This window comes from Hippopotamus amphibius, chromosome 14 (assembly GCF_030028045.1).
Source record: "Hippopotamus amphibius kiboko isolate mHipAmp2 chromosome 14, mHipAmp2.hap2, whole genome shotgun sequence".
Lineage (NCBI taxonomy): Eukaryota > Metazoa > Chordata > Mammalia > Artiodactyla > Hippopotamidae > Hippopotamus > Hippopotamus amphibius.
The window spans coordinates 6,635,273-6,653,048 of NC_080199.1; positions in this window are offsets into that span (position 1 = coordinate 6,635,273).

A 17,776-nucleotide genomic window follows, 5' to 3' on the forward strand; every position below is an offset into this window, starting at 1 on the left:
TCTTTGAGCCAACTGCTTCTGAAAATACACACACACACACACACACACACACACATAACACTGAGTAAAATCTCTTAGAAAAAATATATTTAACTCATTTCCCTACAAGAGATCTCATTCCCTGGAATCTATAATCTATGAAGTTACTTTGAGGCTATAGCAATGTATATAGCATGCCCCAACATTGAAGTCTTTATAATTATTTTAAAGTTGAATCCCTAAAATAGTGATTACAGTTTTAGTCAACTAGTGCAGATCTATAAACACACAAATTATATGGTTTATAAGTAAGATTTCAATGACTTCCTTCAACAAAACCTAGTGTGAGTTATTATTTTACAACTCTTTTCTTCACTAGGCGTGGAAGTTTGACCTATTTTAGCTAAAATAGCATCCATTTTATATGTAAAATTATTTTTAAAGTACCTAAATGCATGCGTTCTTTCCCCTAAATTAGCTATTATAAAAAAGAAAATGGCACACTTTATATTATAGTACATCGCACAATGTGATTGTATATACTTACATACATAAAAATGCATACATGCATCTAGCTAAAGTATGCGTGTGTAACTTAGATGCTTCTGAGACACAATTCAGAATATTCACTCCTTCATATATAGATCATGTATTCCCTGCAATCTCATTACTATTTCCTCAAACTTGACTAAATCTTGGGAGGTTTTCTGCAGTTACAACCATAGCATCTGCTAATCCATATCACTTTACGGCCTTTCTTTATCTTATTGAACTAGGTACGGCTTGCAGCGTGATGTTGAAGCAGAGTGGTGAGACCATATACTTGCCTTGCTCCCAGCCTCGGGGGAAAGCATCCAGTTTCCCACCACAAAGTAAGACGTTAGCTGTACGTTGTGTGAATGTTCTTTGTCAAGTTGGAGACATTCCATTCTACTTCTAGTCTTTTGAGAGTATTTGCCATGAATACATGTTTGAATATCTCAAATATTTTTCCATGTCTATTGTTATCATCATATGGTGTTTTTTATCATGCAGATTAAATTGATTTTCAAATCCGAAGGCAGCCTTGAATATATGTTGTATATCTTATTTGGATACGGTATTGAATGTTTGTGTATACTGTTGAATTTAATTTCCTAATATTTTCTGGAGGATTTTTGCATCCATGTACAGGGGACTGTAAATGAAAAAGTGGACCACATGCTAGCGCAAAAAATGTAAGCAGCGAGATGGAACTGATAAGAAATTGTCAAGAGAAAACACAAGAAAGAAAAAAACTGATGTAAGTGAAGACTCCCTTTGATGGACGCATCTGTGGTCTGAACACAGCCAAGGAAATGATCAGGGAGGTTTAAGAGATGTCGTTGGCTCTTTTAAATACGTGATCTGATGATTCTAACATCTGTATCATCTGAGCCTGGTTCAGATGTTTGCTGGCTTGTCAAGGCTGTTTTCTTTGCCCTGGTCTTTGGTCATGCGTTGTGATTTTTGTTAAAAACCAGACATAATATATCAGTTAATAGGAACTGAGGTAATTAGCCCCTTAGTGTCAGTATTTATGGTAATCTGCCTAGAATTTTGGTTGTGTTTAATGTTTGCTTTAGCTCTTGGTTCCAGGATTTTCAAATTCCTCTATCATCCCTTTTACTTTTGCCCTATTTTCTTTGGACTTGCCGAAGACTTCCTCTTCAGATAAAGCCTCTGTCACTCAGCTTTTTCAGTTGTAATTTAATGTTTAACGTGGGCGTCCTATCGGTGTGGCAGTAAGGTGGGGAGAAGAGAAATTTTCTAACATCTTAAAATTAAATGCCAGTCTTTTAGTGGATCTGAGTTTTTGGACTGCGATCTTCTCAGGTATTTCTTACCTTTTTTTTTTCCTTCCTTACAGCATCCAGATAGGCTAGAGTGTGCTGGAATCAGGGGATTCCTTCCCCCAGGTGATATATGACTCAGGTAAGTTCTTTTCCCCTGGAGAGTAGTCCTTCTTTATGGAGAATGCTCTAGGATAATTTCAAATGGTTACCAACATCCAAATCAGATACTTCCCCACAGAAGTTTTCATTATGTTCTAAGTTTCTGAGGAAGCAGGAATTCTAAGACCTTTTCCACAAGTTTTCCCCTAACCTTCGTATTAACCTGGAGTTTGGATAATAGCTGCTTTGGGATAGGTATTATAAATTTGAATTGTAAATTCAAATCAATTTAAATACACTTAGGAATTACACTAAGGATTTTAGAGTAACCTCATATTATAAGTTATGGGCCAAGATGTCATGGGCATGTTAATAGCAGACCCAAGGAATTTCCCACCCTTGCCTTAGATGCACATTCATCAGTCTATCCAACAAGGAATGGTACATGCCCTCAAGTTATGCCTTTTTTAGGTGGAAGACAATCTGTACAATGAAATAACTTCTTTCTTTTCCCTAATAGAGTTGGTTGATGTTCAAAATTATTTGTGGGTGACATTGCTGTATAATACAGAATGTTGCATTTTAAGTTACAAAGCTGTGAATATTGAGAGGCATATAAATAATGCTATATATAATAGCATTCTTAACAAATGCACCAAAAGTATACTAATTATACTAAATAAATAGCACTGACAGTAACAATGTATAAATGCAGGGCCTGTGAGGGGAAGGGAAAAAAAAAAGCATCCAACCCTGTAACTGAACCCTGCTGTTTCCTGGGATAGCACCACATATGGTCCCCAGTCTAAACGCACCATAACATAAGGCGGTATTACATGCCCTAGAGCATTTTTAACAAATAGATTATAATGGAGTGGTATGGAAAGTATGGAAAGAATTCTTTTCTTTTATCTATGAGCCAGGAAAACCTAAAGTGGTAAATGATTTTTTTAGGAAGTCTTAGGGAAACGATAGTTTTATAGAACTCCACTTTATGAAAATTACAATGTTGTATAAAACCAAGGGTAAAATTCAAAACAAATGACATCTTCCACCCTAAAATATTTATGTGTTTCTCTTTTGAGGACAGGTGTATTATGGCACAAAACTTTATTACAATGTAGAGAACAAAGACAAGGTTTTGATTGTTGCTAAAAATATGTAAACTACCTGAACAATTTGATACATCAAATATTTCCTTTCCTACTTGACAAAAATAAAAATTGGGATTGATAGCATTGAAATGCCTTTTACAATATATTTGTGCTAGTATGTAGTATAGTAGAAAAGTCACATCTGTCAGCTATGAAGACTTCAGCTTTTTATTTAAGTGATAGACCCGTACTGTGAAGTTATGTTAATGCTTTAATGTTATGCTGTGTTACGTATAATTTATAACTTTGGTGGCAAAAATGCATTAATGTGGACCCCCTGATTAGCTCTTATCTAAGCTAAGAAGTCTGAAAATATTGCATTTTGTTTTTGTTTTATTTACCGAATCAACTTATATGATGTGAAGTTGTATACTGGGTATCTTTTAGAAGTCTCACTGTGGCATAGGGTGTTTTACCATTTGTAAGGTACCTAGAATCATGGTATTTCAATATTCCCGTGATCCCTGTTAATAAAAAAGTATGACTGCATTATCATAAACAGTTTATTACACTCGATTAAGACATTTCCTCACACTTCTTGCTTCTTACACAAAATGTGTCTGTGCCTTCATCTCTGTGTTTGAAGCAGAAATACAAATTTTATAATGAGAATTAACAGATTTAAATCACAAGTGCCTTTTGGATTTTCAAGTTACAACTTGAGAAGCATTAATTTTTATGGGGCTTTGTATCTGATGAGAATCCCATTTTGTCGCTAATTCTACATTAATCTTTTATGAGAAGTCAACATTAGATAATACAGAGATAATTATTTATGGCAAGCTAAAATGACAGCAGAACACTCCAACAGTAATTCACTTCATTGTAAATTATAAGCTCAGCTTCTAATAGAATTAACTGAAGACCAAGCAAAATAACATAATTTATTGTATAATCCTGCAAATCTATACAAAGGATAATGAGGAGATATGTGCTACATCACAATCATGACTTTAAATATTGTTCATAATCACTGAATCTTTGATCTTATGTCCATACAAAGTGGAAGGGAAAGGAGAAATTTGGTTCTTTTAATAAGTGGGAAAATAAGAAGGTAAGTCAAAAAAAATGGGATATCATTTAAAATTATTCAGTCAAATAACATAATAACAGTCCAGATTTGGATTCCAATGTTAAATTTCAGAAAAAATGCATATGTCTAGTGGCTAAACATATGTCCTTAATGTATTGGAGGTGTTCTTAATGCCCAGGAGACAAAAATAAATGATCACAGTGTGTCTTTTTTTTTCTCTGTCTCTTCCTCTTGCAGATCAAAGTCACATAGAAATAACCTAAGCAGGGGACAAAATGGTAAATTTAGAGTCTTATTTGAAATAGACAATTTTCTAAAATGACAGTAATGCAAACTTCAGCTTTCCGATCGTTTCCATAAAATTATCCAAGTTTTATTACCAGGTCTACTGCAAGTCAAAGCTAACTTGTTTTTGAGGCTGGCATCTTAGGGTCCTTCACCTTCTCTGTGAATGATGAAAATGAACTGTTGCACATTTCTGTGTTTCTAAACTTGTCAATGCACCTTTATCACATACTTTCACCAAGTTCTATGAATAAAATAGAGATAACATTAATCACATTGGCCTTAAGTAAAGCAAGATGTAGAAAATTTACAGAAATCTACCATTCCCTGAAGAACTATTTGTGTCAAATGTTCTGGTAAATATTACATATATGTGACCTCATTTAAATCTTTCCCAGAGGCCTGCAAGTTTTAGTGTGATTTCTATTTTTGAGATAAGGACAATGAACCCAAAGTTTAGTTTGTTACTCAAAGTCACAAAGCCGGGGTAGTATTACCACCCGATCTGTCGACTCCACATCCAGCCCACTTTCTCCTACAAGAGCTTTAAAACAGGCACCATGTTGGACGTTTTCTCAAAAGAATGAAGGCCGAAGGGGCCTAACCCTTGGCCCTTGGTCTCAGCAAGACATGCTTTTCTCTCATGTGTTGTACATGTAAAAGTTTTGCTTCAAAAAGGACCACATCCCATAGAACGTACAACCCCAAAAGTGAAGCCTAATGTAAGCTATGGACACTGGTTGATAATGGTAGGTCTACATGGTTCATCAACTGTAGTGAATGCACCTCACTGGGGTGGGAGATTTATAGATGGGGATGCTGTGCACATGTGGGGCCTCGGAATATATGGGAAATCTCTGTACCTTCTGCTCAAATTTTGCTGTGAACTTAAAGCTGAAACCTCACTGATCATTAGAGAAATGCAAGTCAAAGCCACAATGAGGTTACACCTCACACCAGTCAGAATGGCCATCATCACAAAATCTAGAGACAATACATGCTGGAGAGGGTGTGGAGAAAAGGGAACCCTCCTGCACTGCTGGTGGGAATGTAAGCTGGTACAGCCACTGTGGAGAACACTATGGAGGTTCCTTGCAAAACTAAAAATAGAGTTACCATATGACCCAGCAATCCCACTCCTGGGCATATACCCTGAGAAAACCATAATCCAAAAAGATACATGTACCACAATGTTCATTGCAGCACCATTTACAATAGCCAGGACATGGAAGCGACCTAAATGTCCACCAACAGATGAATGGATAAAGAAGACGTGACACATATATACAATGGGATATTACTCAGCCATAAAAAGGAATGAAACTGAGTTATTTGTAGTGAGATAGATGGACCTAGAGTCTGTCATATAGAATGAAGTAAGCCAGAAAGAGAAAATAAGTACCGTATGCTAACTCATACATATGGAATCTAAAAATATGGTACTGAGGAACCCAGTGACAGGGCAAGAATAAAGATGCAGATGTAGAGCACGGACTTGAGGACACAGGGAGGGGTGAAGGGGAAGCTGTGGTGAAGTGAGAGAGTAGCATTGACATATATACACTACCAAATGTAAAATAGACAGCTAGTGGGAAGCTGCTGCAGGACACAGGGAGATCAACTAGATGATGGGTGATGACTTAGAGGGCTGGGATAGGAAGATGGGAAGGCGTCGCGGGAGGGAGGGATATGGGGATATATGTATAAATAGAGCTGATTCACTTTGCTGTACAGCAAAAACTGGCACAACAGTGTAAAGCAATTATATTCCAATAAAGAGCTTAAATTAAAAAAACCCAAAAACTGCCCTAAAAGACAAAGTCTGTTTAAAAGAAAAAGGGGAAAAAAAAAGAACCAAAGGTTTAAAAGTGGTTTAAAATACCTATCCTAAAAAATGACTTTACTTGGACAGCGAGATACAAAATTTCACAGAGTATAAAAAAGTGAGATCTAAAACCTATTTTTTATGTCTCACCACCCTGTTGGTGTCAAATTAAAAAATAGCATCAGCAGAATGTTTTCTCCCATTCCCATTTGGTTACTTTTCTGTTGTTATTTACACCCCAAAATGATACCAGAAACAAATAGGCCTTATGTTTTTCTCAATATTTTACCTTTGGGAAGTTTGTATTTTGCTATTTTAAAGCACTTTTTAAAGGTTATCCCCCAAATTTAGTATAAGATGAGAACATAGGGTCACATTCTTATTTACATGTCTGAGAGTAGTTCTCAGATTTATCCTTTCATCTTCCCCATCTTTATCAATGTCACTTTACCTGACCTCCTAGATTCTGTGTTCCTGTTCTTTAATGATCTTCACTACTGTGCTGTGTACTTTCACCAAAGTCTTGAAAATTCTCTTAAATACTCACATACAGCCTGGTACAGAGCACTATAACAGCAGCAGTGCCGAAGAAGTAACACAATTGCTCCCAGATTCTTCCAGACCTTCATCTTCTCACCAGAACCATTTCAGAGCAGGATTTCTGTGACTCTTCATAGTGATCATGTGGTTCACTAGGACCCTCTGTTCTTCTTCTAATATATATGTGGATAGAAATTTGTATATGCATTTCCTTTGGAGACATTATGAGCTACTTAAACATCATCTGTGCGTACTTAATTTAATTTTGTTGGAAGAGAGTCTGATGTGATAGGAATGCTGTAGATTTTGAAATCAGAGTAAAAGTGTCTTGGATCCTGTCCTCATCATTTAATTGCAGTTTATTAAAATTCTGTAGCTTCCATCCCATCATCTGAGAAATTATTTGCAAAGTCCAGGAAAATATATTTTATCCAGAAAACTGCCACTTACCTTGGTTGCATATAAAGATGTACTTGTCCTGCTCAGAGTACCAATGGCAATATCTGTCTGTTTCAGTTATTTCTAAGAAGCATGACTTATCTCCAGACCATTCTCCACATAAAAAGAAATGGGCAAGGGTATTTTTGGAGAACTTGAAATTCTAAAATTGAGATTCACATCTTAGATGAATCTCTTACTAGTTAAATAACTCTGAGTCAATTAATCATTTAGTGTTTCAATTTCCTCAAATACCATAATTATGATGACATATATCTTTTTAAGTAGTTATGGTAAATTGAGATAACATGTGAAACCTGTTTATATAAGCTACCATATAAAAAGAAGTTACAAAAAGATTATTTTTGAAATTAGACCAGGATAAATATATATTTATAATACATCTTTCTCTCTCTATATATACATATATACATACACACACACATGCGTGCGCACATACACACATAGTTTTAAAATCTTCATGTCTATCTGAATACGTGAATTGTATAATTATAATAGGGGTATATTTATTTTAATTGGAACTTCTCTACTAGAATACAGCAAAAGAAACACACAAACAATACAGGTAGTCAATCTCACTACATTAAATTGGCTGTTGGAATATTGCACATCTTACTTAAGAAGAGTGAAGTGTTGTTTACTAAATAGGATGTGTTTAATGCTGGGTGTGAGAATCTTAGTCTTAGAAATTCACAGCAGGAAATTACAGTGACAAGTTCTGTTGGCAAGTGGTTATAACATGCCTTTAGAAATGATCTCTGAAATGAGAGTGACTCCAAAGAACATGGCTATTGTGCTAGCATAAGAGAGTCAATAGAGAAGCACTGATGGTATTATCAGCCCTTATCATCTCAAAGTCTTTTGCAAACACTACCTAATTCTTACTACATCTGCCAACATTTTTTTGCTTGGACATTAATGCCTTTTTTGTCCTTGGGTATATCAATGAACCTTTATACATATATATATATATATATATATGTTTTTATACAGGTGATAAATGCATTTTATGAGTCTAAGGTAAATATTAATAAAAAATATGCTTGGTAAGGATCAATGTCTCAAAAAGTGTGCAGCCAGTGTCAGCTATTTGCCACAAGCTCTCCTACATCCTACCTCTAAACCATCAATAAATACGGGTCCATTCCATTAAAAAGCATAAAAAAATTAAAAAAATAAATAAATAAATATATACATACTGGTCCAACTTCAAAATGCATCCAGAATTTGACAACCTCTGAAATCCTCGCAGCTACTACCTGGTAAACCACAATCCCCATTGCTGGTCTTACTCCTCCACTAAGAGCCAATTAACTGCCAGTGTGACCTTTTAAAAAGTAATTCAGATCATGCCACTCCTCTACTCAACACCCTCCAATGGTTTGTTTGAAATCTTATCCACACAGAACCATAGTCATCACAATGGCCTTCAGACCTTGCCACATCTGGTCCTGATCCGGTTCCCTACTGCTCCATCCAACAACTTCTCTCTCTCTTTCTCTCTCTCTCTCTCACTCACACCCACACACTCACTCTTGCCCTCCTTGTCTCCTCTCTAAGTCCATTTCTGTCACTCAGATCTCAAAGCTTTATGTGCTATTTTCTTTGCTTGGATACTTTCCTGGAATATGCACAGGGCTCACCTCTTGTTTCTTTAAGTCACCACTGAAACTTTATCTTATAAGGGAGGCCTTTCCTGATTTGGCAATTCCATTCCACTCCTCACTCCAGATTTTCTTTACTCTGCTTCATTTTTCTCCACCATCCTTAATTTCACCTGATGTTATACACATTCAGTAATACATGAGTGTACTTATGGGCTTATCTGCATGTTTACCCACATGGTCATATGTTAAATTAAATAATATTTCTGTATATTAAGGTTCTTTGTTTTAATTTTTACAACATGGGAAATTGCTTGATTAGCCTTCAAGAGCCATGCTTCAACTGGAAGACAGGAAATTTTAGGAGACTGTGTATTCAGACAGAACTAGTTTGTCTCACCACACCTATCCCCATGAGACTAGTTAAAGATCCTTCAAACTGGGGGGAAATAAAAGGAAAACAGTAGGGTAAGTAAGAGGGAGCGATGATGAGAAGGGACACTGCATCCTGCTATTGTATGGGGTTGGGTCTGAAATCAAAGTGAGAACCCAATTTGGGGCATTCGGGTGTTGAAGGCATCCTGCCTTTAGCTCCCTGTCAAAGAGTACTTGTCACCATCAAAATGGACAATAATGCTTAATTTTTTAGAAACATAAATGCAAATCAGCAGACACAGAATGAGAAGGAAGGAGTCCTAAGTTGGCAGAGCTGACAGGATAAAGTTTGAAAGGCAATAACCTGACAGAATTTTCCTTAATTTTTTAGGAAAAGATTTCTGCTAGCAGGCAAAATGGGGCCCAATATAAAGAATTAAATTGTGTGATAGAAAAACAAAAATAAAGAGTTAGAAGCCATGCACAGCTACTGTTGGTGGCCTGGACATAAGTTCCTAGAGTCCTGTTTCAATGGAGTACATTCTGGAATTACACTTCAATTTTCTTTAATATGTAGTAAAAAATATATGAAATGGGATACACAATAAAGAAACATTTTTTTGCAAAATGAAATATGTCATAATGAGAAGCACTGTAATACATTCTTAACCTTTACAGGGGAAAATCCTTAATAAAACATATTGAATGATGTTGATCTTGGCCATCTATTTAGAAAATGCGATTCACATTCACAGAGAAATGCTGACATGCCTTCTTAAGAACGTGCATTCATCAGGAAATTGGAAGCACACTCTTGTTCTCATTAGAAGCACAATTCCTACCTCTCCCCAACAACCACAACTCAAAAAAGAAAGGAAGGATTGTTTGTTGATGCAAAAAAAAGCAAAAAACCAAAAAACAAAATAAAAATCAACCAATCAATCAATCATAACTATAGATTTGCTGACCTCTACCACCCTCCTGATAACGCTATGATTTCATTCTCTCAAAGCTTTAGTGTATGTTCAGTGATTTCTCTTTACCGTCACTGACTTCAAATGCATGTGGATAAAATCTCCAACCCCTTCTTTTTAACTCATCTCTGTGATCACCTTACACTCAGTTTTCTTTTATTCTCTTTTCTTGCAGCTACCTATTCCCAAGATGACATCATGCACATTTTCATTACCAAAAATTGCAATATCCCTGAAATCACTTTTGTATCTAGCTTAGTCTTTGTAACCACTCTTTAAAAATACCCTCAATTCCCTTGCTTCTCTCCACGTCCATCACGCTTGGTCCACCACATTCACAGCTCTATAAATCCAACCAGCTGAGAATCTACTTCTGAATCTTCCTTATATTTGCCGCTGAATGTTCCTGAAGAAAATCAGAGCTAGGAAGCCTGAAGCTACTTACCTATTCATAGCCACCTGCCTGATACAGGTACACAGGACTCCTGTCACTCCTTTTACATAGTTTGAGGCAGCTGGGTCTTCTGCTCTCTACAATGTCTACTACAGGCATACTCATTTCCCAGGCTTCCCTCGCTCACTACAGAGATGTATATTCTTCTAAGTAGTTCATGGGACATGTAGGTACTAAAACATTTCTCACTGCCATCTGAAATTCAAATTTCACTTGACATCCTATTTTTATTTGCTAAATATGGCAGCTTTACCACTGCTTTCTCTTAAAAGCAGATTCCCCGGCTCTACTTCATTGAAAAAAAATGTTGACATCCTGTGGACATGCCGTCATTAATTTATGCCCACTCTCTCTGGGTCCCCACACTTAGTCTCTTCCTTTCTTTTTATTTCTATGGAAAAAGAAAAAAAATATTTTATGGTCAAGGGATAATACCATGAACTTGAGATTCTGTAGCCCTGTTTCTTTGATGACGCTCATAAGTTAAAACCTCATATTGTGCAGTACCATTCCCCTTAGCTCAACTTCTGTTATAAAACCACACCCTATAAAATAAGAGACTGTAGGTAGTTCACGCTTTCTCAACTGCCCTTAATAACAAGATGCGTGTTTTCTCCACTCCACATCCCTTTCCTTTCCCATTATTTCTGCTTGTATGCCCTTTGTGTAATCTCCCGGCTCCTCCACCTGGGCATCAACGCTTCTCTTCTGCTTTGGTAATGTCACCTCTCCCTGAGGTATTACAGCCACAAATATGCTGGTGACACCAAGCTTTATGTCTCCAGCTCAGCCAGGTCCCCGAGTTCCTGTTTATTCAACAAACATCTACATTTAAATGCCTCACAAATACCACAAACTGAAACTGTCCAAATAAAACTCTTCTCTTTCACCTAAGGATGTTTCTTAAAAAAATGGACCCCAATTGGAAAGGGGTCACCATTGGTTTCCCCTCTCACTCATCCCATAGCCAGTGGGTCGATAGACCTGATGCTCCTACATGGGGATGGAGGTGGGGGGGAGGGTTTTTGAATCAGTAGGAGGCTTTGCTCAGGCTCTTCCCTCTGCCCTCTTCCTGGCTGTCTATTTTTTATGTTTCAGTTTTCAGTTCAAATATTAAGTCTTTAGTATACATTCCCAGACACCTTTATGGAGAAAACTCTTCTTCCATTTTTTCTCTCACCACATCCTATTCTTTTCCTCATCATTTTGCTTTTCTGTTTCATTGACTGTCTCCTCCACTAGGCCACTGTTTGTTTCACTACTGAATTTCTTGTAGTATCTAGCACAAGTGGCACATAGCAAGCATGAAATAAATATTCATTGGATAAATACAATACATCACTAAATAAATTGTGGAGAATATTTTTAAATGTAAAATATTTCTCAGCAAAACCTTATCATGGATTATGAAAATGTGAAGATAATTAAAATACTAAGCATATATCTTTATGATATATAATTATACCTTCTGCCATTGGGTTAATATATGACACAAGTGTTACCAGATAATAGGTTACAATATTCATTTAGGTCCTAAATTAAGTAATTCAATAAACTTAGATAAATAGTTAAAGAGATTTAATGAGAAAAAAATTGCATCTATTAAAGCGATAATTCTGGGCTTTTAATTAAACTTGTTGAGGGTATATTTCATTGTGAAGGGAAATTGTCTAGAAGCTAGTGTTTTACTTCTGAGGCACTTTTGGGGTTGTTTTTGTGAAGCCCCTACATAAATTTATCACTCTGTGATTGCATCAGCTAATACCACCAGCATAATTATTTACAGCTTATTAATCATTACTGAACAATTAAAAAGATTTAAGAGCCCATTTCTCATTAACTGATCCTTTGCATAACAGTGAGACATTTGTTTTCCCTTGTATAATAACACATTCTGAAAGAACATCATCAAACTTTAGAATAATAAGAGTCGGAAAAGTATATACATTATATTTTACTCCTAGGAGTAAAAAAGAAATAAAGTTTTTTTTTAATTTTTTGTTTATTAGAGCACTTCTCATTCTATTCTTTTGTTGTCTTTTTCTCTCTTCTTTGGAACTGTCTCCTAATCCATCAGCACCACATTTTGCTTCTCGCATCCAAGGTGAAGTGATGACAATCTGGTAGACAAACATCTTCGGCACTGAATGACTTCAAGAGCCATATCTCATTGCATAAGACCATTTGAATTTTCAAGGATTATGGGAGGCAGTGGCTAATATTTAAGACAGAGGGAAACAATATACCTGATGTAATTTCCAGCCTCAGTGGCGGTAAGAAGCAGTTGGATTTTCCTGCTGCAGTGAAATCTGCTCCAGGCTCTTGCCAGCACTGTCTGTGCAGGAAGAGCTCTCGGAATTCAAGTCTCAAATGGGACCACTTGATTAGGTTACGAATAAACGATATTATATGACTTCCTCATACTTAATTCAAGTCATCAGCCTGCTTGCTCTGCTTTCCAGAACAAAGAACAGACCTTCAGGGTGTATCAATTGTATCAAGCATCAGTAGGCTGTCACTGAGTGCCTTGCTTTTTGATACTTTTAGCTGGACATTGGCCTTAAATTACATGGTGACTCTTGTCTGAATATTTTGCCATTGCTCAGGCCCCTCTTTAGGTGAGAAAGGAAGTCATTCCACTTCCGTTCTACTACTCCATAGTAGTAGAGTCTGATTTCAGCCAAGAAAGATAAAAGGGATACTTCACAGTTTGAAGGGCATGCACATTGCTTTATCAAGTAGACTGTTTGGCGCTAATTTTACAATTACATATCACTCTTCCAGGTGATATGTACGGACCAGGTGATGTACAATGTGCAAAAGCTATAAAGATATTCATGACAAAGCCCTTGACCTAATGAGCCTTACAGTCCAACAGAAAAGATGAATCCTCAACTCCAAGCAAAGCTGTATGTAATAAGTGCCAAATGATAATGTCGCTGTTGGCAAATTAGGCTCCAACCAGTCATAAATTCACTGAATATTTCACCAGTATGTACTTTTAAGCAGCTGAATTTATGAAAGTGACTGCCCTGTAACAAGAATCTGAAGCTTAATTCAATGTTTTTGATTAATAACTCTGCTGTCATGTAACCCAATTTTGTGTTGTATTTAATATCTTCATGTCAGAGAATATATCACTGCTCCATATTTAATCTGTGAGTTCTTTTTATCAGTCGTGTGTGTTGTATAGCTAAGTCTCCATGAAAATAAGGTATAACCCTGTGATAGTGGGGTCCCGTTATTTAGAGAAAAAATAAAATAGTAATGGGGTAGTTTTACCATTGCTTTTTCACCAGAGAAAAACATTCACTATCATTGCTTCAGTTCTGTCTGCAAATAGCTTTGCTTTATTAAAAAACAAAAAGCAAAAACACTTAAACATCGTCATTTTGTTTTCTCTCAAATCTTGTAGAAAAAAAATGAAATGTGATTTGTTTTTACAGGTAAAATAACAAAATTTCCCTATTTAAAAGAACACATCTTGAATCAACCCACTGCTTTAAAGCAGCAATGATAACAATAATAATAATAATAATAAAATCGGAATCACACAATGTCTCCTGACTTTGTAAATGAAATTCTTAAGACTTGGGGAAAAAATATAAATATTCCAGCAAGACAACTTCCATCAGAAAAGATGAAATGACTTAGGATGTAACGAGGAAGTTTTCTCAGGATCTTTGAGAAACGAAGCATGCAGTATACAGTACGAAAAGTTGCTGGTGTTTACACAGTGATAGAATGACTTTTAAAAGACAGAGTTTTCTGCAATATCGCTCCATAGAAAAATGAAGAAGGGAGCCCAACTTTTAACAAAACTGCATGAAAAATTTGATAAACAAATATCTTCTAAGAACAAGAAGGGTTTAATGAAAAAATATGTGCAGAATTATAATTTATCTGAGGTACATCATATCTAGCAAATCAATTTCCCGTTGGCTTATATTGGCTACGACTGATAAATGGTGAGAAAAGGAACTTGAAAGCATATATTTGCCAGAGTTCCACATTTGAATAACTCGAAGGCAGGTAATTTGATCTCTGTAGTGGTGTCCAACTCCAGGCAAATGCAGTAAAATAGGCAGGAATTTTTAGTTCCTCCTACTGTATTCTGTGGTTTTGCACAGACTTCCATAGCATTACTGGATGTTTCCAACTTCAAATATTCTTTTCTTTTTTTCCTAAGTGTATCTCCATGGTGCTGAGGGGTATTCAAACCAAAAGACCACTCTGATAGGAACATCACTATTGATGCAATTCTTTTGCAATAAATAATCCCAATGCTTTTCAACAGCGCAATCGGCTTCTGCTCCATCTTCTAAGTTCTGTTTCTGACTTTCCTTTGTAGACAGACTGTACAGCTTATCTCATCAGTTTGATCCCCTTCACTCTATGGTGGGCTGGGAAATGTTTATCAACTGGCTCTCCAGAAAATAAATAAAATGCCTGTGTGTATATAAGTTTATGTTATATTTTATTGATGCAAAAAATGTATGTCCAGTAATTTACAAATAGTAATAAAATACAAAATATCCTTATTATCAATTCCATATAGCCCATTGATTTTCACAGAATGCTTTTATGTTTAGTTTTGCCGAATTCTTGTTTCTCGTCCACAGCCAACTTATGGTTGCAATTCAAACATGATTTGACAACATTTTGTGCTATTTACAAATTAATGAGAAATATAACACACTCTCAAGTTCACTCTGCCTTATTTACTTTCGTCTTCATTGATTTCTTAAGCCTAGATGGTCTACAAAACAAAAAAGAAGCCTCAGTTTGTAGCATTTGCCAATTTCTGTTGTATACACACTCCCATCATGGTCAATTTCATGCTGCTGATGTGACACTGTGTAGAGAGCTGGGGAGGAAAAGGCAGTAAGTAGCACATCGTTTTCACTATGGAAATAATAGGCATGAATCTACAGCATAGATCATAGCAAAATGGAGTAAAATAATTAGGAAATAATGTTTTGAATAGTTACCTTTGTTATAATTAATTTAATTTCAAGTTTATTTGTAATGTGATTTTTAAAAGTAGCTGAATTAATAACCGGAGTGAAAAATTTGTATAAATTTTTCCATCATCTCTCACAAGGGCATCGGAGCAGACTCTAGCATACCTCTGCCTCCCTGGTCCCTAAGCTGCACTCCAGTGCTGAGCCCTGAAGTCTGTTCTAGCCTCAAGAGCTGATGGTCTACTTTTACTCATTCAAAAAGCTCTAGCTCCATCCTACCCACTACCCAATTTCTCAACTCCACATCTATTAAATTAGATCAAATTCTGGCTCTAAATTCCCTATAGTTCAACAGGGCTGCCTTTGCCAGGCACTCCTCTGAGCTCAATTCCTGTTTCCTCCCCTCCCTGAAAAACAAAAGGCACCTGCAGTTTGGCTTGGCACAGACTTGGATTTGAGTCCCATCTCTTTCATTTACAACTATGTAACCTTGGGTAAGATACTGAGTATCTTTGAGGCTCCATTTCCTCATCTGTAAAATGGAGATAATAATAGCAAGCTTATAGAATGTTGGTTATGAACCATTCAAAAGGAAACTTTATAGCCAGTGAGACCCTGATGCTTTCAGCCACTGACTGAAAGGATGAGTCTATCCACTCAATATACTCCTAGGTTATTGGGACTGTTTCCTCTTGCTGGCTGCACATTTCAAGTTTTGATGTATCTTCTGTGTTTTTCTGGACTGTGGCTTCCGTACAGCTGTCTCTCCTAGTGCTCTGCCCAGTTAGTGTGTGGCTCTGAGCCTTCGAGAAGCTGGCTTTGTCCTGGTTCTGGAAGTGGCATGTTTTCCAGCCGTTGTTCCTGTCTTGGTTTGTGGTACTAATTCTCCTTAATTTCTACAACACTGAGCTTCTCTGCCCATCCTTCCCTGATCCAATCTTTCCCCCTATTTTTCTGTTGCTTTTGTCACGCAACAACCCTCCAAAATTTGCCTTTGCAGCCCTGGTAACGCTGAGATCCGGGCATATCTGGACATAAAATGAAATGCAGCAAAGCACTAGAGCCGAGGTCAGAAGAGCGAGGTTCTAGTTCTGATTTTGACAGTAACCAGCTGTGTGACTTTGGAGAAATCAATAAACTGCTCAAAGCCACAGTTTCTTCAATTGAAAATGAGGCATAAGATTTCTCTAGGGCCCTTCCAGGTCTAAAGTTTAATGATTCCATGATTCTCATTTCACTGTTGCTCTCAGCAACTGCAGTAAACTAGAAATATTGCCTTTCCCTGCCTGTTGCTTAAGCAATCCTGGATCTGTAGAAGCAGCCTCTGCTGTTGGGTTTAATGTTGTCCGTGAGCTCATCAGCTGCAGATGCAGGTAGGGAAAAACAACGCCTTCCTTACCATCCAAAGAAGGAACTAAACATTTTTTTTTCTAATCTTAAAATATGAATTTACGTTTTATCTAAAAAACAAACTTTTATTTTTGCAAAGCAGAACTAAGCGATCTTCTGGATAATATATATAAATCAGTAAACATTGTGAATATTGGTGAGATGAAGTCTCAACCTGGAAGCTGCAACCATGACTTACATCTCACATGTGAAAATGACGCTCATGTTTGTTGAAAGCATCATCTTACCAAGGAAGAATAGGCAAAATAGGGATGATTATAACTATAATAAATTAATAATACTGAATTAAATATAAAATTAAACTGATTTTTAGAAATATTTTATTTTCTCCTTCCATGTGAAGGATAAATCAGTGAAGTAAGCTACCGAACTGTGGACACTGGCTGCCCACATCCTTCCTGACATGTAATTTACTGGGTCCTGTATCCATCCATGTCTTCCCTACTTTATCTAAATGTTTATATTGATACCATTGATTATTCCTCCTTAATTAAATCTTTCTTCTTTGGGATTTTTCATCAACATGCAATCCTGTAGCCTTTTATAATATCTCATATGCAGGCCCCTCTTCCTTTGCCAACTTCTTATATTTCCTAGGTTATTTCTAAGGATTCTGCTCTTTAAGCCCGTTCATCTTCTCTCTCTATTCTTTTTCCCTGGATGAGCAGGTCCACTTCTGATGTGCCAATTACCATCAGCAAGCTGATGATTCACACATATATTGTTTGGTACATATATATTATATAGATATACTATATATGCATAATATATATTTAATATGTATATAGTATATATATGTAATATACA